This window comes from Varanus komodoensis, unplaced genomic scaffold (genome assembly GCF_004798865.1).
Source record: "Varanus komodoensis strain SLA01 unplaced genomic scaffold, ASM479886v1 scaffold10, whole genome shotgun sequence".
In the NCBI taxonomy this organism is placed as follows: Eukaryota; Metazoa; Chordata; class Lepidosauria; order Squamata; family Varanidae; genus Varanus; species Varanus komodoensis.
The window spans coordinates 2,030,020-2,055,730 of record NW_025335269.1 but is presented as its reverse complement, the minus strand read 5'-3'; the positions used below and the strand labels follow the sequence as shown (position 1 = coordinate 2,055,730).

The 25,711-nt window shown below is 43.9% G+C and overlaps 1 long non-coding RNA gene across 1 annotated transcript in view; it reads left to right on the top strand.

The window, feature by feature from the left end:
- The window catches only part of LOC123034850, a 17,089-nt gene extending 4,896 nt beyond the window's left edge, over nucleotides 1–12,193 (top strand). Inside the window, exons 2-3 of the long non-coding RNA XR_006416851.1 lie at nucleotides 11,365–11,368; nucleotides 12,180–12,193. This is a non-coding gene — a long non-coding RNA (uncharacterized LOC123034850). The remainder of the gene's footprint in view (nucleotides 1–11,364; nucleotides 11,369–12,179) is intronic.
- Nucleotides 12,194–25,711: the final 13,518 nt, after the last annotated feature.

Sequence of the window (25,711 nt, the reverse complement as noted above, 5' to 3'; positions counted from 1 at the left end):
GCTAGCATGTGAAATGAGTGCAATGGTGTGGTAATTTGAACATTCTTTGGCATTGCCCTTCTTTGGGATGGGAATGTAAACTGATCTTTTCCAATCCTGTGGCCACTGTTGAGTTTTCCAAATTTGCTGGCATATTGAGTGTAGCATTTTTACTGCATCATCTTTTAAGATTTTGAATAGCTCAGCTGGAATACTGTCACCTCCACTAGCTTTGTTGTTGCTCAGACTTCCTAAGGCCCATTTGACTTCACATTCCAGCATGTATGGCTCGAGGTCGGTGACCACCCCATTGTGGTTATCAGGGACATTAAGCTCTTTCTTGTATAGTTCTTCTGTGTAGTCTTGCCACCTCTTCTAAATCTCTTCTGCCTCTGTTAGATCCCTGCCATTTTTGTCCTTTATCATGCCCATCTTTGCATGAAATGTTCCCTCCATATCTCCAATTTTCTTGAAGAGATCTTTGGTCCTCCCTATTCTATTGTTTTCTTCTGTTTCTTTGCACTGTTCATTTAAGAAGGCATTCTTATCTCTTCTAGCTATTCTCTGGAATTCTGCATTCAATTGGGAGTATCTTCCTCTTTCTCCCTTGCCTTTCACTTCCCTTCTTTCCTCAGCTATTTGTAAGGCTTCCTCAGACAGCCATTTTGCTTTCTTGCATGTCTTTTTCTTTGGGATGGTTTTAGTTGCTACCTCTTGTACAATGTTGCGAACCTCTGTCCATAGTTCTTCAGGCACTCTGTCTATCAGATCTAATTCCTTAAATCTATTTGTCACCTCTACTGTATATTCATCTGGAATATGATTTAGCTCATACCTGAGTGGCCAGGAGCTTTTCCCTGCTTTCTTCAATTTAAGCCTAAATTTTGCAACAAGAAGCTCATGATCTGAGCCACAGTCAGCTCCCAGTCTTGTTTTTACTGACTGTATCGAGCTTCTCCATCTTTGGCTGCAGAGCACATAGTCAATCTGATTTCTGTGTTGACTGTCTGGTGATGTCCATGTGTAGAGTCATCTTTTGGGTTGTTGGAAAAGAGTGTTTGCTATGACCATCATATTCTCTTGACAAAATTCTACCAGCCTGTGCCCTGCTTCATTTCGTACTTCAAGGCCAAACTTGCCTGTTATTACAGTTATCTTTTGGCTTCCTACTTTAGCATTCCAATCCCCCATGATGATGAAGACATCATTTGTTGGTATTAATTCTAGAAGGTGTTGTAGGCCTTCATAGAACCAGTTAACTGCAGCCTCTTCAGCTCCAGTGGTTGGGGCATAACTTCAACTACTGTGATGTTGAATGGTTTGCATGGATTCGAACTGAGATCATTCTGTCATTTTGAAGATTGTGTCCCAGTTCTGCTTTTCCTACTCTTATTGACTATGAAGGCTACTCCATTTCTTCTGAGGGATTCTTGCCTGCAGTAGTATACCTGATGGTCATCTGAATTAAATTCACCCATTCCTGTCCATTTTAGTTCACTGATTCCTAAGATGTCGATGTTCAGTCTTGTCATCTCTTGTTTGACCACATCCAGCTTGCCTTGATTCATGGATCTTACATTCCAGGTTCCTATGGAGTATAGATCTTTACAGCATCGGAATCTCCTTTCACCACCAGATACAACTGCAACTGAGTGTCCTTTCGGCTTTGACACATTCGCTTCATTCTTCCTGGCACTACAAGTACTAGCCCTCCTCTCTTCCCCAGTAGCATATTGGACACCTTCCGACCTGAGGGGCTCATCTTCCAGCGTCATATCTTTTTGCCTTTTGGTACTGTCCATGGGGTTTTCATGGCAAAGATACTGGAGTGGGTTGCCATTTCCTTCTCCATTCCCTTCCTTCTTTTCAATGTAAGCAGGTATAAAGTAATGCTCATGGGGCAGGGGAGCTAGCAGTGACTGACCATGACAGAGATCTTGGGGTTATGGTAGACAGCTTGATAGAAATGTCAACTCACAGCACAGCTGCTGTGAAAGATGCAAACTATCCTAGGCTTAATTAGGAAATGCCTGAAAATAAAACTGCCGAGATCATACTGCCCTTAGACCAATCTGTCATGTGACCACACCTGAATACTGTGTACAATGCTGGTCATCACACCCCAAAAAATATATTTTACAGTTGGAAAAATTGGCATCTGGAAAAAGCATAGAAAACTTATGAAAGGCAGCCTGAACATTTAATCACACATTGTCTCACTATCTGCTCTGGCAATATTCAGATGTTTGTGAACAAGATTCATCATCCATCATCATCACTGAAAAGCACTGACCAGCTAAGAGTTCTGCTTTTTCAACAATAAATCCATTATATAAGCTTCTCCCATCAAGTGATAAACAAGAACATCATGTAAAGAAAGCAAATTACCAAACCATGATCTGGGCTCAAGCTCTCAAACATGTTCCTACAATTTCTAAATGTACTGAAACGGGATGAAGAAATATTTTGACATTGGCAAGCTTCCCAAGTCTTTATACCATCAGCTCTCAGTATACCTTATTTATTATTTATTAAAAGCTTTTCCAACCCGTCCACTACAGATGTCTTGGGATGGCATACAAACAATGAGTAGAATAAAAAAGCACCACTGAGTCCAACAATTCATATACTAAAACCCCAGTTAAAATAAATTGAACATTAAAATAGCGGGAAAATAAGGGTTTTGCCTGACACCAAAAAGAATATAACATGGTGCCAGGCAAACCTCTCTGGGGAACGTATTCCACAGTCAGGGTGCCACTGCAGAGAAGGCCCTCCTCCATGTACTCCGTCTCCTAACCTCTTTCAAAGAAGGTTCCCGGAGGAGGGCTTCTGCTGCCGATCTCAGGGGGCAGGAGGGCATATAGGGAAAAAGGCATTCCTTTAGGTATCCCGGACCCAAGCCATTTAGGGCATTATAGGTCATAACCAGCACCTTAAATTGGGCCCAGTCTTCAATTGGTAGCCAGTGTAACCAGTAGAGGACTGGTGTTATATGTGAAAACCGGTCAGTTCCTGTTAACATAATGGCAGCTCTATTCTGGACCAACTGAAGTATCCAAACTGTCATCAAGGGCAGTCCCATGTAGAGCATATTACTGTAATCCAACCGAGAAGTTACCAGAGCATGGGTCACCTTTGCAAGGCAATGCTCATCCAGGTAAAGATGCAGTTGATAGATCAGCTGAAGCTGAAAGAAAGCACTCCTCGCCTCCATTGCTACCTGGGACGCCAGACAGCTCTGGGTCAAAGAGCACTCCCAAAGTGTGAACCTTATCTTTTTTTGGAGGGAGTGCAACCCAGTACAGGATAGGGCCAAAATCACTTACCTGGAAGGCTGAACCACCTACCAACAGGACCTCTGTCTTGTCTGAATGAAGCCTCAATTGATTGGCACTCATTCAACCCATTACCTTGACCAGGCACTGGTTGAAGACAGCCACTGCCTCACCTGGACTAGATGTAAAAGAGAGAGCTGGGTGTCATCAGTGTACTGTTGTCTCTCTGTAGCCCAAACCTCCAGATGACCTCTCCCGGCGGTTTCATGTAGATGTTAAAAACATGGGGGATAAAATGGAACCCTGTGGAACTCCATGGCAAAGTTGCCATGGCGCAGAGCCATAATCCCCCAGCACCACCTTCTGGAATCAGCCAGACAGGTAGGAGTGGAACCACTGCAAAGCAGTGCCACCCACTCCCAACCTAGCCAGCCTATTCAGAAGGATACCATGGTTGAAAGCCACTGAGAGGTCCAGGAAACCCATCAGGGACACACTCCCCTGTACCTCTCCCTGCAGAGGTTGGCCATACAGGGTGACCAAAGCAGTTTCAGTCCCATAGCCAGGTCTAAAGCCAGACTGAAATGGGTCAAGATGATCGGTTTCATCCAAGAGCGCCTGGAGTTGTCCCGCCACCACCCACTTGATTTTATCCTTAAGGTGCTAGGCAAAGTCACCACAGCAAACTACGGATGGTGCAATAAGATCCTGTTTAGGGCCAGAATGTAATAGGCCATGCACTACCCAAAAAAGCTCAGCTGGACAGCACTGTGAAGATACAATGGAAGCAGAGAAGAATTCCTTCTTCACTGCCCTCACCACCACAGCATAGACTCAATAATGAGCTCTAAGTTGTGATCGGTCAGATTCGTCCTGGGATTTCCTCTACCTACACTCTAGTCTTTTCCAAGCCTGCTTCATTGCCCACAGCTCACGCATATACCATGGCACCGAGCAGGCTCTGCATGACAGGAGAGGATGCTTAGAAGCGATCATGTCGATTGCCCTGCTCATTTCACCATTTCACAAGTCAACCAGGGTATCAACAGAAGCACCAACTTTATCAACTGGAAAATCCCCCAGAGTCCTCAGAAATCCATCTGGAGCCATAAGACTCTGGGGGCAGACCATTTTAATAGGGTCCACACCCTTACAGAGGGAGAAACTGGCCATGAGTTCAAACTTCATGAGGAAGTGCTCTGACCATGAAAAGCGGGTTAGAGTCAAATCCCTCACTTCCAGATCACCATCTTCTTGTCCCATTGAGAAAACCAGGCCTAGAGTGTGGCATCTCCCATGCGTGCAGCCAGTGATGTGTTAAGACTGCCCCATAGCTGTCATGGGGGCCATGCAGTCCTGAGCCGCCCCGGTCAGAACAGTCTCGACATGGGAAATTGAAGTCCCCCAGGACCAACATTAGGGCCACACCCCTCCCTTTCCCTCAAGGGAGGGTTGGTGCTGTACCAGATAACCAGGTGGGCTCACCTGGGTGAGTGACACGCCCTCCCCTTCTCCTACCAGATCTCTGTAATGCATGCCAGGTCGGCCGCCTCATTCACGATTAAATCATGGATGAGAGATGCTTTATTTTGGACCGACCTGACATTCAACAGCAGCAGCACCAAGTCTGAGAGCTGGTTGATATTACTGCTGGGAACCTTCCGGTTGGAGGAGGAACCAGAAGAGGGGGCAGATACTAGCCATCTGTCCCTCCTTCTTCTGTAATGACATGTTAGACCGTCAATGTCATATCTTCCCTTGCCCATAACAACCCCAATGGGGGTGCCCACCCATTCCCCAGGAACTCCTATAAATCTTCCTATTCATTTTCTCTCCCATTACTTGTCATTAAAAAAAAGGGGGATCCAGGGCATGAGTGAAGAAAAGCTGATTACTTACATACATCATTAATTTCAGTGAGAGACTAAGGCTGCTGTTCTAATACTAAATATTTTTTTCATACTTTTATTAAAGAATAGCTCTGTTCAGATAATGATGACTATCACAGATTACTGGTTAAACAGATAATTTATTATAGCTCCAGTCATCCAATTCCCATCAATTCCACAAATAAACTGTTGTTAGTCGCGAAGTCGTGTCCAACCCTTCACGACCCCATGGACAACATTCCACCAGGACTTCCTGTCCTCCACCACCCCTGGAGTCCACTCAAACTCACACCAACTGCCTCAGTGACTCCATCTAACCACCTCATCTTCTGCCGTCCCCCTTCTTCTTTTGCCATCTATTGTTCCCAGCATTAGATTCTTCTCCAGGGAGTCCTCATTAGGTGGCCAAAGTATTTGAGTTTCAACTTCAGGATATTGCCTTCTAAAGAGCAGTCAGGGTTGATCTTCTCTAGGACTGACCAGTTTGATCGCCTTGTGGTCCAAGGGACTCACAGGACTTCCTCCAGCACCGCAATTCAAAGGCCTCAATCCTTTGGCACTCAGCCTTCCTTATGGTCCAGCTTTCACAGCCATACATTGCAACTGGGAAAACCATAGCCTTGACTATACGCACTTTTCTCAGCAGGGTGATGTCTTTGCTTTTTACTATGCTGTCTAGATTTGCCATAGCTTTCCTCCCTAGGAGCAAGCGTCTTTTAATACCTTGGCTGCAGTCCCCGTCTGCGGTGATCTTGGAGCCCAGAAAAATAAAATCTGTCACTACCTCCATTTCTTCCCCATCTATTTGCCAGGAAGTGAGAGGACTGGATGCCATGATCTTAGTTTTCTTAATGTTGAATTTCAAGCCAACTTTTGCGCTCTCCTCCTTCACCTGTATCAAGAGGCTCTTTAGTTCCTCTTCACTTTCTGCCATTAGAGTGGTATCATCTGCATATCTGAGGTTGTTGATATTTCGCCCAGCAATCTTAACTACAACTGGTGATTCATCTAGCCCTGCCTTTCTCATGATGTGCTCTGCATACAAGTTAAATAGGCAGGGCGACAGTATACAGCCTTGCCAAACTGCTTTCTCAATTTTGAACCAATCAGTGGTTCCGTTTCCAGTTCTCACTGTTGCTTCTTGATCTGCATATAGGTTTCTCAAGAGACAAATAAGATGGTCTGGTACTCCCATCTCTTTAAGAACTTGCCACAATTTGTTGTAATCCACACAATCAAAGGCAGAAGTAGATTTTTTTCAATGAAGCAGAAGTAGATTTTTTCAATGAAGCAGAAGTAGATTTTTTTTCTGGAACTCCCTAGCTTTCTCCATTATCCAGCGTATGTTGGCAATTTGATGTCTAGTTCTTCTCCCTCTTCGAAATCCTGCCTGTACTTCTGGTAGTTCACCGTCTACATAGTGCTGGAACCTAGCTTGTAGGATTTTGAGCATAACTTTGCTAGCGTGTGAAGTGAGTGCAATGGTGCGGTAGTTTGAACATTCTTTGACATTGTCCTTCTTTGGGATGGGAATGTAAACTGACCTTTTCCAATCCTGTGGCCCCTGTTGAGTTTTCCAAACTTGCTGGCATATTGAGTGTAGCACTTTTACTGCATCGTCTTTTAGGATTTTGAATAGCTCAGCTGGAATACTGTCACCTCCACTGGCTTTGTTGTTGCTCAGGCTTCCTAAGGCCCATTTGACTTCACTTTCCAGGATGTCTGGCTCGGGGTCAGTGACCACCCCATCATGCTTATCAGGGACGTTAAGCTCTTTCTTGTATAGTTCTTCTGTGTAATCTTGCCACCTCTTCTTAATCTCCTCTGCTTCTGTTAGGTCCCTGCCATTTTGGTCCTTTACCATGCCCATCTTTGCTTGAAATGTTCCCTTCATATCTGCTCTTGTACAATGTTGCAAACCTCTGTCCATTCTCATTTAAAATGGTCCTTTTAAACACATCTTGGCCCTGCAGGTGTTGCAGTTTCATAACTGATAGGCTAGAGCAAGATTGGGTGGCAATTTTTCATGGTGGAACCCTCTCAGTTGTGAATAAGGAGCAGTTGCAAAGGAGGCATGCTCACTCAGACTTTTTGACTGTTCTTCAACACAAACTATTTTGGTTTACTGAGATGCAGCTGGGGAGTGTGGGGTTGCTGAAGTGCATACAATAAAAGGAAAATAGCCTTTAGAAAAATGGAACTTCATTGGAAAGGAGTGGGATGGTTACAATTGTACAAGACTTACCAAGGGATGGAACGGGAACTCTAACCCCATTCCACTTCAACATATGCAATTTTCTCTTCTAATTTGAAACAAACCTATCATACTCACCTCACCTGAAGCTCTGGGTACAGCTTTTCAGTATTATTAAATTCAGAAATTCTCAAATAAGATGTCATTTATTAAGAAAACAGAATGTTAGATGACCGTTTAGCACTGGTTGGAATTTACACGGGCTATGGTTGGGTATAAGAATACTGTGACAGTGAAATCACTAGCTGGAAACAAAATCACTAGCATGTTGAGTATTGCAATCTGGCACTGAGTTACATAATTTTGGACACTAGTAGAGAAGAAATAGTTAGATGTTCTCTTAACTAACATACTAATTCAGTAAAAGAATTGGCATACCTCAGATGCATCTGTGGTTAAAAAAAAAACATAGCCTTTATTTTAATAGAACGTAAGTGCACTCTTAAACACGTTTATAAAAAATCACAGTAGAGCTTCTGAGTCAGAAATGTATAGCTGGAATCTTTTGTTTAGGGGCACCATTATATCCTAAACGTCCAGGCATTGTGCATTGTGAATTGTGGCTTTTTTCTGTTCTTCAGATTTCCAAGGAGAATGAATTAGCTCCTTTAATAGATCTGGCATTCAGTGTCAGAATTAAGAAGAGGCAAATCTTTTTTCCTTTTTTGGCATGCTTTTACAATCTTGGTCAGACCCTGATTAACAATGCATTTATAATATGGGCCAAGCGTCAGATCTGAGGCCTTATCCTGGAAGTTTTTCATAGCTGTGGTAGGACTTTCCAAAACAAAGGGATACTGTTTCAGCCCAGAATAATGACTGGAAGAGGATAAAGACCACACATTTCTCCTAATACTTTCTTTGAAGAATATATTTTATCTGGTGTGCGCCACTCAGCAGTATTCTCCCTAGCTTTTGCTTCATCAGCACTGATCTACATTTATGGGACTTTAAACTGTATTAACAGCAAAACAAAGCAAAACACATTTCCCAGCTGTAGTTGTGCTATTTGGCAGTTTTATAAAGCAAGGCAATGGGAACAAATGCAGTCTCACTGGAAACAGTTGGGGAAAAGGGAATGATCCTTTAAACCAGTGGCAGGATAGGTTGCTGGCATGCTGACTGACAGCTGAAGGACGTTCAACCTAGCTGCACTAAATAGGAAGAAAAATGAAGTGGCACATCAAGCATGACCTAAATCATACTGAATATACAGTGGAGGTGACAAATAGATTTAAGGAATGGGAATTGCTGACAAAAGTTCATATAGCCAAAGCTATGGTTTTCCCAGAGAGCTGGACCATAAGGAAGGCTGAGTGTTGAAGAATTGACACTTTTGAATTGTCGTGTTGGAGAAGTCTCCTGAGAGTCCCTTGGACAGCAAAGAAATCAAATCAGACAATGTTAAAGGAAATCAACCCTGATTTTAAAAGTCAGATACTGAAGCTGACGCTCAAATACTGTGTGCATGGTCTAACTTGCCTCTAGCCTCTGGCCCATAGCAAGGTTCTGGAGTCTGCTCAAGCCCACACCCTGGACCCCGCATTCTGCCCCTCCCTGCTGCTGTCCACAGCCTGGCCCTCACAGGGCATGGAGTTGGGTGTACTTTGGGGGATAGTGGAGGACAGGAGAGCCTGGCATGCTGTGGTCCATGGCGTCGTGGAGAATCAGGCATGACTTTGTGACTAAACAACAACAATTTAAACAATTAGAGTCATGCCCCCCTCTCCAGCCAAAATTTTGCTGGAGTGTGGTATGTCTAATTAATAATGCTGTTCCTTCCCACAGGCTTAATATCTAAAAATATGGCATACAAGGGGAAATGGACAGTGAGGGAAGAGGAAAAAGGGAAACTCAGGCACTAGCTATCCATACTTATAGAAAAGTATGTCACTATGTTCATCCAAGAACAGTAGTCTGGGTTGACAATCACTGTCTGGGTACTTTTAATTTTCTGTGGCCTCTGCAATCATTTTCTAATGTGTGTGAGAGATCCTCCACAAGTCCTGAATCCATTGTTTAGGGGGTCCAGTTTTCTTAGAATGTTCAATAATCTTGCACTCTCATTGGACCCATGCTTAATCTTGCATAAAGTAGCCTAACTGAAGTAAGGCTATCAGAAGTCATGGCTAATTCTTCGCATTGATTCCAATGGATAGGCTCCAGTTCCACTTCAGCCATTATTTCTCCCAAGTATTTCTGGGGCTAAGAGGTGCTAGAAAACACCTATTTACCTTGCAGAACTACAATTCACAGAATGGTGTATCAGGTGTCCACTAATGACACTCAGTACCCTTGACAAACTGTGGTCTCCAAGATTCTTTGGGAAGTAATGACTGCTGAAAGAAGAATAAAAATGCTCTAAATGTGTGATGCGAATACAAGTGAGCAGTAGTTTTTGGAGCCGCAAAGGCAAGCTGACCACATATTTTTGAGAAGCAGAGGCTGGCCATGAGGGAAAGTGCCACAGAAAACACATGTGCATGCCTGGCAGGCATCTCAAGGTAGGGCATTCCCAGGAATGCTTGGGAACTGCTGAAAAACACCCTTGTTAACCTGTTACACTCCAGATTCCAACACCAGTTAGACCAGATGCTGATGAACACTGTTGAATTGCTGTCCAAATGTGTTGCACTGCTTGGAGTGTCTCAGGGCTTCCAATTGGAAGACTCTAGCAAATTCCCATTGTTGTTCTGGGAGATGTTGTGGTAAAGTCCTCATTTGCTCATAGTTTGCAATGTGCAGCCCAAGCACAAGCTGGGTATATTCCTTTTGCCATGGAGTCTAATTAATGTTCCTCTCTAGGCTGAACATGCACATGGTAGGCATGTCATGAGTGACGCCAGCCTGAGTGGGGGTTCAGACTAGATGGCCCAGGAGACCCTTCTGACTCACTCTGTTTCTATGTCCACAGGCATTGAGTGTTCACAGTGAGAATGTCCTTGAGCTGACTCTACAATCACTGAGTTTGGATGGGGGTGATGTAGGAGGAAGGAGATATCCCCCTTCTGAACCTGGTATAGACTCTCTAAGCATTTGGACATGGGCCATCATTGAACTGATGTCTTCCAAGACTCCTCCATTGCATTGAGAAGTGTTTCCATGAACAGGACAGCCACTGGGACAGAGTCCTCTGCCTGAATGACATTATAAATTAGATCGATTGGTGGTTCAGTTAGCTGTTGGGTCTCCAGCCCAAGAGACATCGCCATCTGGAGGACCTGCTCAGAGAATCTACCTAATTCTTTGCAGGGGATCCTGGACCTTTGGGGGGGGGGGGCAAAGGGGTGTATAGAATGATAGTTAGAGGTAGATAACAATAGGAAAGTTCTGAGGTAAAGTATATGGGTTTATTTAAAAAAAATAAGAAAGGGGTTAGAACAGGAACAGAAGTATTTCTGAAGTGAGAAGGTAAAGATATTGAGCCCCTTATATACTGAACCCCTAGCTCCCCTTGGAACCAAGTCATAAGGAGTTGAATGAATTTGAGGCATTCAAGGCAGTGATCGAAAACAAACTGGAGAAAATGTTGGGAGCCCCACCTTTATATAGCATTTGGGGAAGGGGTAGGGGCTCCCATAAAAAATGCCTAGCTAAGGAATCTTTCTCTATCCAACAACAGGCCCCATGCAGGTGCACAGTTCATATGTATGATGCACAAAGACCACGAAGAAGAAACGAAGGTTGGACAGGGGCTCACACATTCAACAGCAGCACTTTCTGAATCTTCTCTTTTTAAAAACTTTCTTTGAATGGTTTTTTCCATCTCTGCACCATTTCAGGCAACTTTCCTAGATGGGAGTTTTACTTTGAACAGAGATGGTAGGACAGTCAGAGGACATGGCTTCTCTTCAAATGCCACGTGCAGCTGTTTTCCTTTTGGTGGCAGCAACTGGTTAGAGGCCGAGGCCGTGTTGCCCTGCAGTGCATCTGGAAGGTGTAGCAACCTTCCTCAGATGCACAGAGGAGTGAAAAGGCTTTGACAAAGGAGGACTGAGGGCAGTGTAGCAAAGTGGTGTTAAAGCCTGTTCAAGCTAAGCAAGAGAAGAAAGGTCTGCAAAGCCTCCAGCTGTAAACTACCAAAATAAAAATGCAAGTTCTTTCCCATCCTTCCTGCTTTGGTTCTCTTTGCAAGCCCCATGAGGAGTTATGTTCAGGACTGCATTTTTTATGCTCAAAAAAGGAAAGTAGGTACAAATGTGTATATGTCAATTTGTGTGTGCTTAAAAGATACTGTGTCCTAAGGGACTCCACTCTTTGTAAAAAAGAATGAAGATGGTAATTCATTTCAGGAAAAAATCCCCCAGGCAGTCAGACCTGGGCAGGAACAAACAGGAGGTGATGCAGGTTTAGGCTAATCTGGTATCCAATACAACACAGATAATCTGGGTTCCGTACTTTTATTTTAGCAAGTTCCTGTGAACAGAAGGATGCTGGGGCTGGTGGTATCCCAGGGGTTCAGGGCTCCAAATGAAAGATCTGGGTTTCCAGCCCTTGTGCACAACCCTAACACCAGAAATTTCAGCCCTAAGGCTGAAGAACTTGCTCAATGCCACCCACGCTTGACTTTACTGCTTAGCAGTTATTTGAGAGCCAGTGTGGTGTGGGGAGCAGTGTGTTGGGCTGGGGGCCTGGGAAAGCTGTGTTCTAGTCCCCCTCAGCCATAATACTCACTCAGTGCCTTTGGGCCACTCATTTTCAGCCTAACTTACCTCACAGAATTGTTGCTGTAGGGATAAAATGGAACCGTGCAAGCAACCTTGGGTTCCTAACAAAAAGAAAAAGGTGGGATAAAAATACTATGTAATCAGAATAATTTGAAATGGGATTTCTCTCAACATCTAAACCAATGCTGCATCAAACCTAACACTGAGACATTTTCCCCTTGTGTTCATTCATCCGTTCTTCAACATCAAATCTATTCTAAAAAGAGTGCCATTTTAAAATAAAAAACAGAATCATGCCACACAGCCAATCGGCTTCTTATCAGCACTAGATATTTCAGCTTGCTTAGCAAAAGTAAGTTCCTCCTGTCATTTAAGTGAAGTTAATTAAAAGTAATACTGATCCATTTTCAATTATATTAATGTACAGATTAAGCTACATATTGGTTGAGTTTGCCTAGTTTACAATCATTTTTATGTATAATTGATTCCAAAGCAGTATTCCATAATGGGTTTGTGTATTTAATGCTAAAGCAGCTGTATTAGTCCTAGTAGCTGATATTACAGCATCTAGCCATCCCAGCTGCAAATAAGGAGGAACATTCAGAGTCAGCAGCAAATATTCCATTGTTTGTTGATACTTATGTACTGTCCACAACAAAGCCCCGTATATCTAATGGCCAAAGCTTGCAAGGTTACATTTATATGGCATATCACAATTAAAGCAAAGTATATTAAATATCAGTCTATCTTATACAAAAGTATTAGAAAAATCAGGAGCTGTGGTAGAACAATACAGCCAGCATGCTTAGACAACATACCTCTAGAAAGTAAACATTGGGATCTTTTATTATTTCATATGATTCAAAAGTAGAAACATGCTTGGATGCCTCTCCATGTTAAATATTCCTTGACCACAGAGGCCTAGAATACTTCTCCCTGATAAGCTGCAGTTTTCTATGCCCAGAATCCCTACCTGTTATTTGAAGTTACTACAAATAACTACAAAGGGCCAGTACACATTTTTATCAATTTAACTTTTTATGACTGGTATCGGTTGACCACCAGTGGAGCATTTTCAGTACATAGCGAGGGATCTTGACTTGGTTTGGAGGGTCATATTTGGAACAGTGATCTACAATTGCAGTGGCCTCATCTGTAGCTTCACATGTTGAACAACTGATATGGTGGATGCTATATATTCCAGAGTCTGTTGGATTGCTCAGATCAAAGCTGTTGCTGTGGATTGCAGTTTCAGGCTTGAATTCTTCAGGTTCTGCTTGCAATCCAGTAGGAGGTATGCTTTTGCATGCAAGGACTCCAAAGTGAGCTCCTATGTAGGCTATTATCTGCGAAGGGACAAATGATGATGTATTGTCATTTATGCACAGTCCCAACTGGTTGAACAGAGTACATAGAAACATAGAAACAGAGCGAGTCAGAAGGGGTCCCCTGGGTCATCTAGTCCAATCCCCACCTCCAGCCAGCTCCACTCATGACAAGCCTACCATGTGCATGTCCAACCTATCCTTAAACACCCTCACCGATGGGACTTCAACCACCTTCTGTGGAAGTCCATTCCATGCCCTAGGGGTCCTAACTGTCAGGAAATACTTCCTGGCATCCACCTTGGATCTTAGTTCCCTGAGCATTGTTCTGTTGGAATGCCTCCTGCCTTCCACCACAGGGGAAAAGAGATCACAATCCACCTCTGCGTGACATCCCTTCACATACCTGTATGCCACTAACAGGTCTCCTCTGAGTGACTAGTGAACTCTTCTCAAGGCTGAAAAGCCCCACTACCCTCAGTCTTGTCTCATATGGCTTACCCGGCAAACCAGCCCCCATCCTTGTGGCCTTTCATTGCACTGATTCCAACCTTGCTATACCCCACTTGTAAGAGGGACCCAGAACTAAACACAATATTCCAGCTGAGGGCACACCAGTCGTATACTGTGGCAGTAATACCTCTCTTGATCTAGAAGCCACACTTCTGACTATGCATCTAAGGGTGGCGTTTGCCCTCTTGACCACCAGTAACACTGCTGACTCATGTTTTGCCTGCAGTCAACCAGCACCCTGAGTTCCACTTATCACCTAACCTGTACTTATGACACCCATTCCTATGTCTCAAGTGCAAGACATTGCACTTATCTGCATTGAACATCATCCTGTTGTCCCCTGCCCACTTCCATAGTCTGTCCAGATTCTTTTGGATCCGGAGTACCTGCTCCTCAGTTGTGGCCACTTCCCCATTGTACTTGTACTCCCTGGAGCCTTACTTGCTCACAAACAGGTGCCATGTATTTTGTAAATATTCTTGGTGCTGTTGTAAGCCCAAATGGGAGTACCTTGAATTCAAATACCTCCATACTGACTTGGAATTATTATTATTATTATTATTATTATTATTATTATTATTATTATTATTATTATTATTATTATAACATTTCTATGCTGCCCCTTGCCGAAGCCTCGGGGCGGCTTACAACACAATACAACACAATACAAAAATAACAATATAAAATTAAAATTAATAATATAAAATAAATAAAAAATATAAAAGATATAAAAGAAGTTATAAAAGAAACATTATAAAAGAAAAGAAGTAAAGAAAAGAAGTCGCCCTGGCCAGATAAATAAGTAAATATTGTTAACAATTAAAATGACGTTTAAATAAAAAGGTCTTCACCTGGTGCCGAAAAACAAATAACGATGGCGCCAGGCGGACCTCTCTGGGGAGCACATTCCATAGATTGGGTGCCACCACAGAGAAAGCCCCCTTCCGAGTACCTACCCTCCTAATTTCTTTCACAGAGGGTTCCTGGAGAAGGGCATCTCCCGCAGATCTCAAGGGGCGGTCAGGCATATATGGATGTAAGCGCTCCTTCAGGTAACCAGGTCCCAAGCTGTTTAGGGCTTTATAGGTCATAACCAACACCTTGAATTGGGCCCGGACTTCAATGGGAAGCCAGTGAAGCTGTCGGAGGACTGGAGTCATGTGAACATAACGCCCCGTCCCCTGGCAGCTCTATTTTGAACCAATTGAAGTATCCAGACCATCTTCAAGGGAAGCCCCACGTAAAGCACATTACAGAAGTCAAGGCGGGAAGTCACCAGCGCGTGTGTCACTGTCGCCAGGCAGTCATACTCCAGGTAGGGGCACAGCTGATTAATCAGCCGAAGCTGAAGGAAGGCGCTCCTCGCCACCGCTGTCACCTGAGCTTCCAAAGAAAGCTCCGGGTCGAGGAGTACTCCTAAGCTGCGGACCTTGTCCCTAAGAGGGAGTGCAACCCCATTCAGGACCAGGTCAAATCCACCCTCTCCGAAACCCGATCCGCCAACCAACAGGACCTCCGTCTTGTCTGGATTGAGCTTCAGTTTATTGGCTCTCATCCAGCCCATTACCTCGGCCGAGCACTGGTTCAGCACAGCCACTGCCTCACCTGGATTAGTGGAAAATGAGAGGTAGAGCTGGGTATCATCAGCGTACTGATGATTCCGCAGCCCACACCTCCTGATGACCTCTCCCAGCGGTTTCATATAGATGTTAAACAGCAAAGGGGACAAAATGGAGCCCTGCGGTACTCCATGGCATAGCTGCCATGGCGCAGAACCATAGTCCCCCAGCACTACCTTCTGGAATCAGCCGTTGAGATAGGAGCAGAACCACTGCAAAGCAGTGCCTCCGACCCCCAATCCCGCTAGCCTATCCAGAAGGATACCATGGTCGATGGTATTGAAAGCCGCTGAGAGGTCCAGGAGAACCAACAGGGACGCACTCCCCCTGTCCTTCTCCCTGCACAGGTCATTGTACAGGGCGACCAAGGCAGATTCAGTACCGTACCCGGGTCTGAAGCCGGACTGAAATGGGTCCAGATAATCAGTTTCATCCAAGAGTGCTTGGAGTTGTCCTGCCACCACCCGCTCTAGCACCTTGCCCAGAAACGGGATGTTGGCCACTGGTCTATAGTTAGTGGCCATCTCTGGATCCAGTGATGCTTTCTTCAGGACCGGTCGGACTACCGCCTCCTTTAAAGGGGCAGGCACCCGACCCTCCCTCAGAGAAGCGTTAACCACTTCCAAGATCCAGGTCCCAATCCCGTGCTTGGAATTATTTATTAACCAAGACGGGCAAGGGTCCAATAGGCAAGTGGTGGGACGTACTCGTCCAAGCACCTTGTCTACCTCATCGGGCCGCAATAACTGAAATTCATCCAATAATTCTGGACCAGACGGCAGCATTGGCGTCTCCCCAGAAACCTCTGATTCATTAGTGGAGTCCAGCTCGTGACGAATCTGAATTGGAGGAAATATCTGTAAGCAGGGTGACTGCTTATATCAAAATAAGCATCTTGTAAATCCAGTGATGCAAATCAGTCCTCTTTTTGCAATAGTGGCAGAATATTTTGTAATTCAGTCATTCCAATCTTCTATGCTTTTATGAATCTGTTCACCCCACACAGGTCTAGGATGGGACAATGACCTCCATCCTTTTTTGGTACAGTGAAGTATTTTGAATAGAAACCATGCTTGCTGTCTCTCTGATCAGTCAACTCTCTGGATTGCTCCTTTCCATAACAGTGTTTTGTTCTCTTAAAGGAGTACCAGAGCTGCCATTCTTCGAACTGTTCTGAGAGGAGGCAGGGTTTCAAACTAAATCTGGTATCCCTGGTTGATAATGGACAGGACAGACCGATCAGATGCAATGAATTCCCAGATGGGGAGATGGTGTTGTAATCGATTCCCAAAAGAGAATGGTGGAGACGACAAAAGAGCACTAGTGCACACTGGCTATCCGTGTCAACAGTTTTCAGTATCAAGCCTCTTTTGTGGGGCTGATACCTATTGGCTTCAGAACAGTGGGGCTGGTTCGATCTTTGGCCATATTGTTGATGTGCAGCAAAGCAGCCCTGTTGTGTAGGTGGAAAAAGACGACTTTGGAACTGTTGGCCCCATGGCCACTTACGAGTTCGCTGCTGCGTAGGTCCCCAAGCCATGTGTTGAGCTGTGAGCCTTGTCTTATGAATGGAATCTAGTCTCTCATTGGTCTTTGAGTAAAGAGGTCAGTTCCATCAAAGGGCTTATTCTCAATATGAGCCCAAGTCTCCTGGGGAAGATTCACAGCCCACAGGCATGCGTGGTGGCAGAGAGCAACCCCACCAACAAGCACTTGTGAATTGCAATCAACATGGTGTCTTCTTGTTGCTAATAGCTATTTTGACAGTTGTATGGCCTCAGCAAGGAAGATTCTAGCCAGTTCTCTCAGTTGGTCAGGTAGAAAGGAAGTGAGGGATTCCATCTTCTGCCATTGGAAAAGCTGATAATGTCCCATCATTGCCTCATAATTGGAAATATGCAATCAGAGTCCCATGGTGGAGTAAATTCAGTGAGACACCATGTCAATTCAACGACCTTCCCAGTCAGTCAATGCAGAGTGCTCTCTACTTAGTTGACCCTGTGTAGCGTTGAGAACACTAGAATTTGGTTGTGGATGATGCAAAAGTAAGGGGATGTCTTGCTCCCTCACTCTGTACACGCTCTCAAGTCTTTGTGAGGTTGGGTGGGGTTGATGTGGCAATTCCCATGGTTCCATCATTGCATGGCATAGAATTGGTATAAACAGAAGAACCTCTGAGACTGCATCCTCTGTATGGATGATGTCGTAGACCAAATCCCATTCAGGCTCATTGTTTTGCTGAACATCTATCCCCAACAATGTGGCCATATGAATTATCTGCTTCAAAAAATGTCCCAGACTCTCACCCTGTGACCCGGGACCATATTATTTGGAGATGTTGAAGCAGTGCCTTTGGTATCAACAGTCAAATCCCAATCTGAATCATATGGCATGTTAGAGGAAGAAGGATGAGCTCGTCTGTTGTGAGGCTTGAGGATCAGTTGGAGCAGCTTGAGTAGAAGTGGATGGAGCATCCCGCTGCAGATGTTGTTGATGAGGCTGGAATGATGGTTGTATTTGATAGACTGTAAGGACACAGAGTTGGGGGTCATTGTGTTCATGATCCCATAGTCCAGTCCAATAAAACTCGAAGTGATGATTCAGATGGTGCCTCTGAGTGGAGAATCTAGAATTTCACCCTCCAAAGTCAAGGTTGGAAGAGGAGGTTCCATCTGATGGATGTCACTGTGCAGTGGTGTTCTAGGACTCAAACAAGGGTGCAGAGATGGGTCTTGGAGTAGACTGAAGGTGGGTGCACTGGGTTTTCCATCAGTATTGATGGGGCAACCTGTTCCATGGGTTCCATCTGCCCAGAAAACTGAGAGGTGTGCTGATTAGAGTGAGAATGCTGCTTTTGTTTTTTCTCCAGCTTCTCCTTTCGAGCCTTTTTTGTCTCAATATGCTTTCTCTTCTCCTTGAGTTTTTTTAGGCGATTGAGACTGACTGGGAGGTTTTGCCACAGTTTCAGAAGTTTTAGAAGCTGCCTCAGTGGTCAAGGGTGCACATACAGAAGCGCTTCCCTGAGAGGCAGAAGGGCCAGCTGTTTTCTCAGAAGAAATGCCCTTTATTGCTGCCCAAGGCTCTGTCCCAGAGCTCTTTTTAAAGACGACTCTCCCAGTTTTTTCATGCCTGGTTCATTAAAGGCTTGGAAGTGCCACAAATACCTACTTGATAGCTCTCACCAAGACATAATAAACAGAATGAATTACTGTTTCTAGACAGCATTTTTGCTCCACACTGAGCACACTTTCTAAAAGCAGAACGCTGCACCATTGAGGAGGAAAAATAGAGAAAGAAGAACAAAGAGAAGTAAGTTATGGATGACAGAGGCTTTTATTTTATTTTATATGTGTGTGTGGAAATGTGAGGGAAAGGAGAAAGGGAGGGGGTAAGGATTAGGCAAAGGGCAGATAATGAAGAAGTTTAAGTAGAAGTGAGAGGTGTTTTAAGAGTAAATGGGAAGATATTTTGTTAGGAATTAGAACAGTAAGAGAAACCTGATGTACAGCGAACAGCAGTCAGAAGTAGACTGACAAAGGGGCAGGAACTCCACCCATTTATACCAAAGGGAGGGGGAGATGGGGTTCCTGCCAAAACGCTTAATGCTGAGAGAATCTTCCCAAATACAGGCATCATGCAGGCGCAGGTCCCATATGTTTGATGCACAGAGACCACAATGAAGAACATTTTTTCCCATTGATCCATAGAAAGGACCCACTAAATCACCCTCAAGCATGAATGCAGAGTCCCTGTGATTCTTCAGTGTTGCTTTCAAATTTCTGCCTTAGCAGTGACAGCATGGGCAGTTACGCCATATAGCAAACTGAAATCAGAAATTTCTTGACAAGTGAGAAATTGCAAAACTGTTAACTTTCAATAACCTCTTAACTCTGGGCATCCAGAAGTAACCCTCCCCCCAGGAAAAATATAAAACATGGGCTCAGTTAAAGAACATAGTTAAAAAGGAGACAAATTCCCTACAGTATGACACTCATATATTCATTATATACATGCAACCTAACTGACCATCATGTCTCAAAAGTCAATTTTTGCTTTCCTAATTCCTTTACACAATTAAATGGTTGGGAGTCCATTCCTTTGCAGTAAATGATTTTAATGTGTAAGGAGCCAGAAAGATCCCTGTGTAACATACAAGGCTGTGTTGCCAAATGAAGTAGCTGCAAGTCTGTCTGCTAACTTCTAGGAACCAGCAACCAGAGTACATCTGAGTAGTTGAGGAATATTTTTTCTAATTTTATAAGATACTACAAAAACATTCATAAAGTGAAGGGGTTTCCTAGTTCACTGTAGTGGAAATTTTCATTTCTTTGTGAGAATTCTAGGTCCCTAGTCAACATTCTAGCAAGAGAGCATACAACTCTATATTTGTCCAATGGATTTATATTAACGTATCTTAAATAACATATCTTAAATAAAGTCAGTTACTAGCAAATGTTATACATTTTTAGCAACAGATTCCCAAAGCAGATTAAGTCTGACCCACATACTGCCGTATCTTAATTCTGTCTTCCAAAGTGATAAAAAGTGTAGAATATAATAAGTCTGACCCACATACTGCCTCACCTTAATTCTGCTTTCCAAAGTGATAAAAAGTGTGGTAGCACAGAAAGCAATGCTTTTGGAAGCATTGCTACAAGAGAGCAAGCACAAGGTAGAGGAATCCTGTTTGAGAGGTGGGATTTAGAGCTGTATTGGAGATTCAGTCTGTGTTTATTTGGGAAGTGGGTAAAATGTAACCTATGTTTCTGCCCTCTATTGTAGTACAAAAAGGGGATTATCCTTAACATGCTTGAGTTACACTATTATAAAAGCTGCATTACCCTTCAGTTGAAACGCAACTGATTTATGCTTAAGCAAGACTGGGGAGGCCTATGTACAGCTGGGGCTGGAGAAAGGAAAAAGAAAGGTTCAGAAGGCAGGGAGGACACACTATAAGAGTAACAGAGGAGTGTGGTAGTGGAAAATTGAAGAAAGACAAAGAAAGAAAGAAGAAATCTGTTTTCCTTCTAGCTTACCCTCAAACCTTGATATGGTGGCTTGAATACAGTTTCCTCAAGCTTTAAGGTGGTGTTAATTAATACAAAGCCAGTTAATGGGAAGGCTTTCACCATCAATCATCTTACCCAGAAAGAACATCTGACTTATGTGACCAGTGTGCATTAATCCCTCTCAGATATGTGCACAGCAGCACACGAGGCACAGCAGCAACCACAATTTAAAAGGGCAGGGGAGTTGGTAGGTTTGGTCTGAAAAAATCCGATCTTTCTAGTCAGGTATCTTACTCCTGATTGACAGAATGGAGTGCCTATACCATTGGCTGGGAACCTTAGTCAGAACTTAAGTTTTATTAATGTACTATCCACCTTAAACAAACCTTCTTTGTAAGCTGATGGAGCTGACCTCTGATGGTCTTGGGGGATTTTCAATAATTATATTGTGGTTCCATTGCCTGGAGTGACTCAGGATGTTGTGGCAACTACAGGCTTGTTTTGATTAGGAATAGGCCTGATACATGTAGAAAGTTGTGGATCTTGTTCTACTTGGGACTGAGGAAGGATGATTTGTGGGTAGAAGAGATAGAAATGGGCCAGCTGCCATGGACTAATAAATTACCTGATCAAGGTGGAACTTCAAGTTATAGATGACCAGCTCTAATGGTCTCTGTGCTAAGTAAAGACAGGTTTCCTTACCTGTAACAGTTGTTCTTCAAGTGGTCATCTGTGCATTCACACATATGGGTTCTTTGCGTATGCATGGAGTGGTTTTTCAGGAAGATTCCAAAGCTGATTAATTAGTATTCGGCGGGACCCTGGCCCCCAGTGCAGCTAGTGTGAGGGCAGGGCTCCGGCTGAGACCTCAGTTCAAACTGAGACCATCATCATGTCATTGATGCGGAATAAACCAGGTGTCAAGAGACACCAGAGGGGATGGTGGGTTAGTATGTGTGAATGCACAGATGACCACTTGAAGAACGACAGTTAGAGGTAAGGAAACCTGTCTTTATTCTTCGTGGTCTCTGTGCATCACACATATGGGTGACTGGCAAGCTTACCTCAAGGAGGAAGGTGGTGTCGCTCAGTGCAGCAAAGAAGAGAGGAGGGATCTGCCGAAGGTGCAGTCCTCGATTTGACATCGAGGCAGTAGCATCTAATGAAGGTTGATGGATTCGACCATGTTGCTTTACAGAGGTCAGTCAGGGACACTCCAGCATAGAGTGCGGTGGAGGTGGATGTAGCTCTAGTCAAATGAGCTTTGATAGGTCCAGAAAGCCAAAGACCAGAGAGGTCATAGGCCAAACATATGCTATGGGCAATCCACCTAGAAAGCCTCTGAGGAGATACTGAGTTTCCCTTGTGGGTCACCACAGAGAATGAACAGTCTTTGAGTCTGTTTGAGAGGCAAGATTTGATTTATAAAAGGCAAGAGTCCTTCTAACATCCAGGGAATGTAGACCAGTCTCTATAGGAGTGGACAGATTCTGGAAGAACGAGGGTATTGGCTTATGTGGAGTAAGATACTACCTTAGGCAGGAAGGTAGGATCAGGCTGGAGGACGACTTTGTCATTATGAAAGACCATAGATGGAGCGTCAATCTGGAGAGCTGCCAGTTCAGCTGCTTGATGGGCAGAAGTAATGGCCACGAGAAAGGCTGTTTTCCACAAGAGGAGGTGAAGATCGCATGAATGCATACGAGTAGGCTCGAAGGGAGACTTGGTAAGTGCATGAAGGACGACAGACAGGTTCCACGATGGAGGTGGATGTTTGAGAACTTGTTCCCTTCATGAACTTGCAAATTAGGGGATTTGAGAAAGCAGCACATCCTTGGATCGGGTCGTGGAAAGCCGAGATGGCAGCCATATAGACTTTGCTTGACTAATAGGAGAGACTTCTTTTGTATAGGGAGCTCAAATATGAAAGAATTTGAACTGGAGAGGCTGTAGCTGGAGAGAAATTATGCTGGTCTGTGAAGGATGCAAAAGTTGTCCATTTCACACTGTATGACCTGTGAGTAGACAGTTTAAGTGATGCATCTAACACAAACTTGAGGTCAGGAGGGACTAGGTCTGACAGATCCTCCATACTGTGAAACGGAGTATCGATAGGTCAGGATGAAGAGTTCTGCCTTGACCTCGAGAGAGAAGGTTGTCTCTGGGGTAGATAGCAGAATGTTTGTTTGGACAGCTCAAGCAGGAGGGGGAACCAGTGTTGCCTGGGCCACCAAGGAGCCATGAGGATCACATTAGTATAATCCCAAGAAATCTTCACTAGGACCTTCCGAATTAGAAGGGTGGAAGTAGGCAAAACAGTTTTCCATTCCAAGATAGGAAGGAATCTCCTGGAGAGTGTTTGCTGAGACTGGCTCTTGAGCAGAATTGAGCGCATAGCATGTTGTGTTTGGTAGTGATCAAGTCTATCTACGGCATGCCCCAATGGTCCCATAGGGTTCAAAGGACCACTGGATGGAGTTCCCACTCATGGCACGTGGTAAACATTCTGCTCAAGAAGTCTGCAAGAACATTAGGCATGGCCTCCACATGTAGGACAGTTAGTGTGGCCTGCTTGGTTATGCACCAGTGCCAAATGGTTGTGGCAAGGTATGTTCGGCTGCTTGACCTGGTTTTGCCTTGTCCATATATGCCACAACAGTAGCATTGTCTGTGAGAACCCTGATGTGGCAATCTCGGATATGATTTGGAAGACAACCAAAGCCTTCTTGATTGCCAGGAGCTTGAGGAAATTGATATGGTGGCAGCTCTCCCGGGGACTCCATCTGGACTGGATGGTGGCCTGTTCACAATGAGCACCCCAACTGAGGAGGGAGGCATCTGTTACAACAGTCACTTGAGAGTCTCTGGTGGAGAAAGGGACTCCAATAGCTGTATTGGTCCTCCTTGTCCACCAGTGTAGGGATTTTTGGAGTGTGATATGGCATGGCTGTGTCATCGGATTGAAGGATGCCAGGAACCAGAGTTGGAGAAGCCTCATGAAGAGAAGTGCTAGAGAAACAACTGAGATTGCTGCAGACATGAGTCCTAGAACACATTGGATTGATCTGGCAGCTGGTGAGGAGCTGTCATTCAGAGATCTGACCTATCTGGACATCATGCATAGTATGTCATGAGAGAGGAAAGCTTTTGCCGATATGGACTCAACTCTGGCTCCAATGAAGTTGATTGACTGAGAAGGAGAAAGATGAGATTTAGTAAAGGATTCATGTAAAGTCCCAAACTGGTTTGGAATTCATGTAAAGTCCCAAACTGTGAATGAGCTACAGTAAGCCAGACATCGAGGTAAGGATACCCATGATTATTGTGGACGTGGAGAAATGCACACACCACTGCAATACATTTGGTAAATACCCTGGGTGCTGTTGCTTACCCAAAGGGGAGAACTGTAAATTAGAAATGTTTGTCATCTATCTGGAGAAGCATCTATAGCATTCCTCTATTGTAATATGAAAGTAGGCATCTTTTAAATCAACTGATGTGAACCACACACCTTCAGAGAATAGAGGAAGGATGGACTGAAGGGACACCATCCTAAAATGTTTGAGTTGAATATACCTATTTAGGGAATGGAGGTCCATGATAGGACGAAAGCCTCCGTCTTTCTTTAGAATGATGCAATACCTGGAATAGAATCCAGGATTGTTTGGTGGTGCAAATTCAATGGCTCCTTTATGAATAAGGGAGGAAATTTCTTGTAGAAGAGGTGGTGATGGAGCTGTTTGTTTCAGTACCATAAAGTGAGGGGATGTAGAGAACTTGATATGATATGGGCAATGATGGAAAGCACCCATGAGTCTGAAATGATGGCAGTCCAAGTATGGAAAAAAGGCTGGAGAAGATGGTTGAACATAGGTGTGTCAATGCAAGAGGTTTGAAGGAGTCACAGATGCCTCCTGGAATTGTCCAGGCACCTTCGGGAAGATCAAACCTGTGAGAGGGGATCCTAGAATCTAGGCTGAGTGGTATACGCTACCTAGTAGCAGTGGTGGCAGGGGTCCTAGATTGATAGGAAGGTCTGTGCCACAGGAGGGTTACTCCCTTCACAAGTCCTCGACATCCAGCCATTTTAGTTTAGTAATTTAGCTAGAAGTTTGTCGGATTTACTGAGACAAGACATTTTCATCTCTTTCTTTTACAATATTACCTGTGGAAAAGCTGTATTTGTTGCTAATTGGCGTAAGAAAAAAGAAAAGCCCTTTGGATGGAGAGAGGAGTTTCATCCCCTCCCCCTGCCACGGATCTCCAAGCGGTGTCTGAAATGAAGTGAGAGAGACGGAGACTTTTATGTAAGTAAAAAGAGGGTTTTTTCTTTTCTCTAATCTCTCCAAGGGCAAAGAATTAAAATGAATAACTACTGTGGAATTGAATGATAGAAGGATCTTTCTTGTACGTTGGACTTTTGCAAAGAACTGACTGAAGGATATAATTTGCCTGTAGAAGTGGCCATTTTTCTTTCTGCCTCTGGGACCTCTGCCATACTATCTGGACACCTGCCAAGCTTTTGTTCTTAAGTGAATTAGATCAAAAACAAAGTTGAAAATTTATTTTTGCTGCCACTCTGGATCTGGACTTATAGTAAATATACTTATTTCTATATCCTTTCCCTTTATCTTCTTCTTTCCTATTTTTTTTCTTTGTTGCTGTTTTGTAATTTTTGGCAAAAATTGTTATTAATATGGAAGAATTACAGAAGATATTCCCAGCAATACAGACTTCTTTAACAGCTTTGCAGTCATCCCTACAGGTGATACTAATACAGCAGGAGACTATTTTAATTGGACAATTTGATCCATTTTTAATTGAACAAAAAGAATGTTTTGATAAATTAGACAGTTCCATTAATGAAGCCCTGGGCAGGCAATTCAAATCTGAGCGGAATATACAAAATATGCAACAAATAGAGGGAAAATCTGAAATGGCGAGCAAAGAAATAAAATCGGTAAAGCCAATAAGCAAGCTTTCATGGGATTTGCTCATCATGTTGGAGAAGGAGAAGACAGCTAAGTATTTAAGAGAACCTCTGTTTATGTGGCTATTAGCAGAAGGAACTTTGTCTATTGGACTGCAGGCACTACAATTGAAGATGTATAATGATTTGCTACAGGCACTACAACGATTTAAAACAAAGGAAGAAGAAAGGTTGAACATAGGTGTACT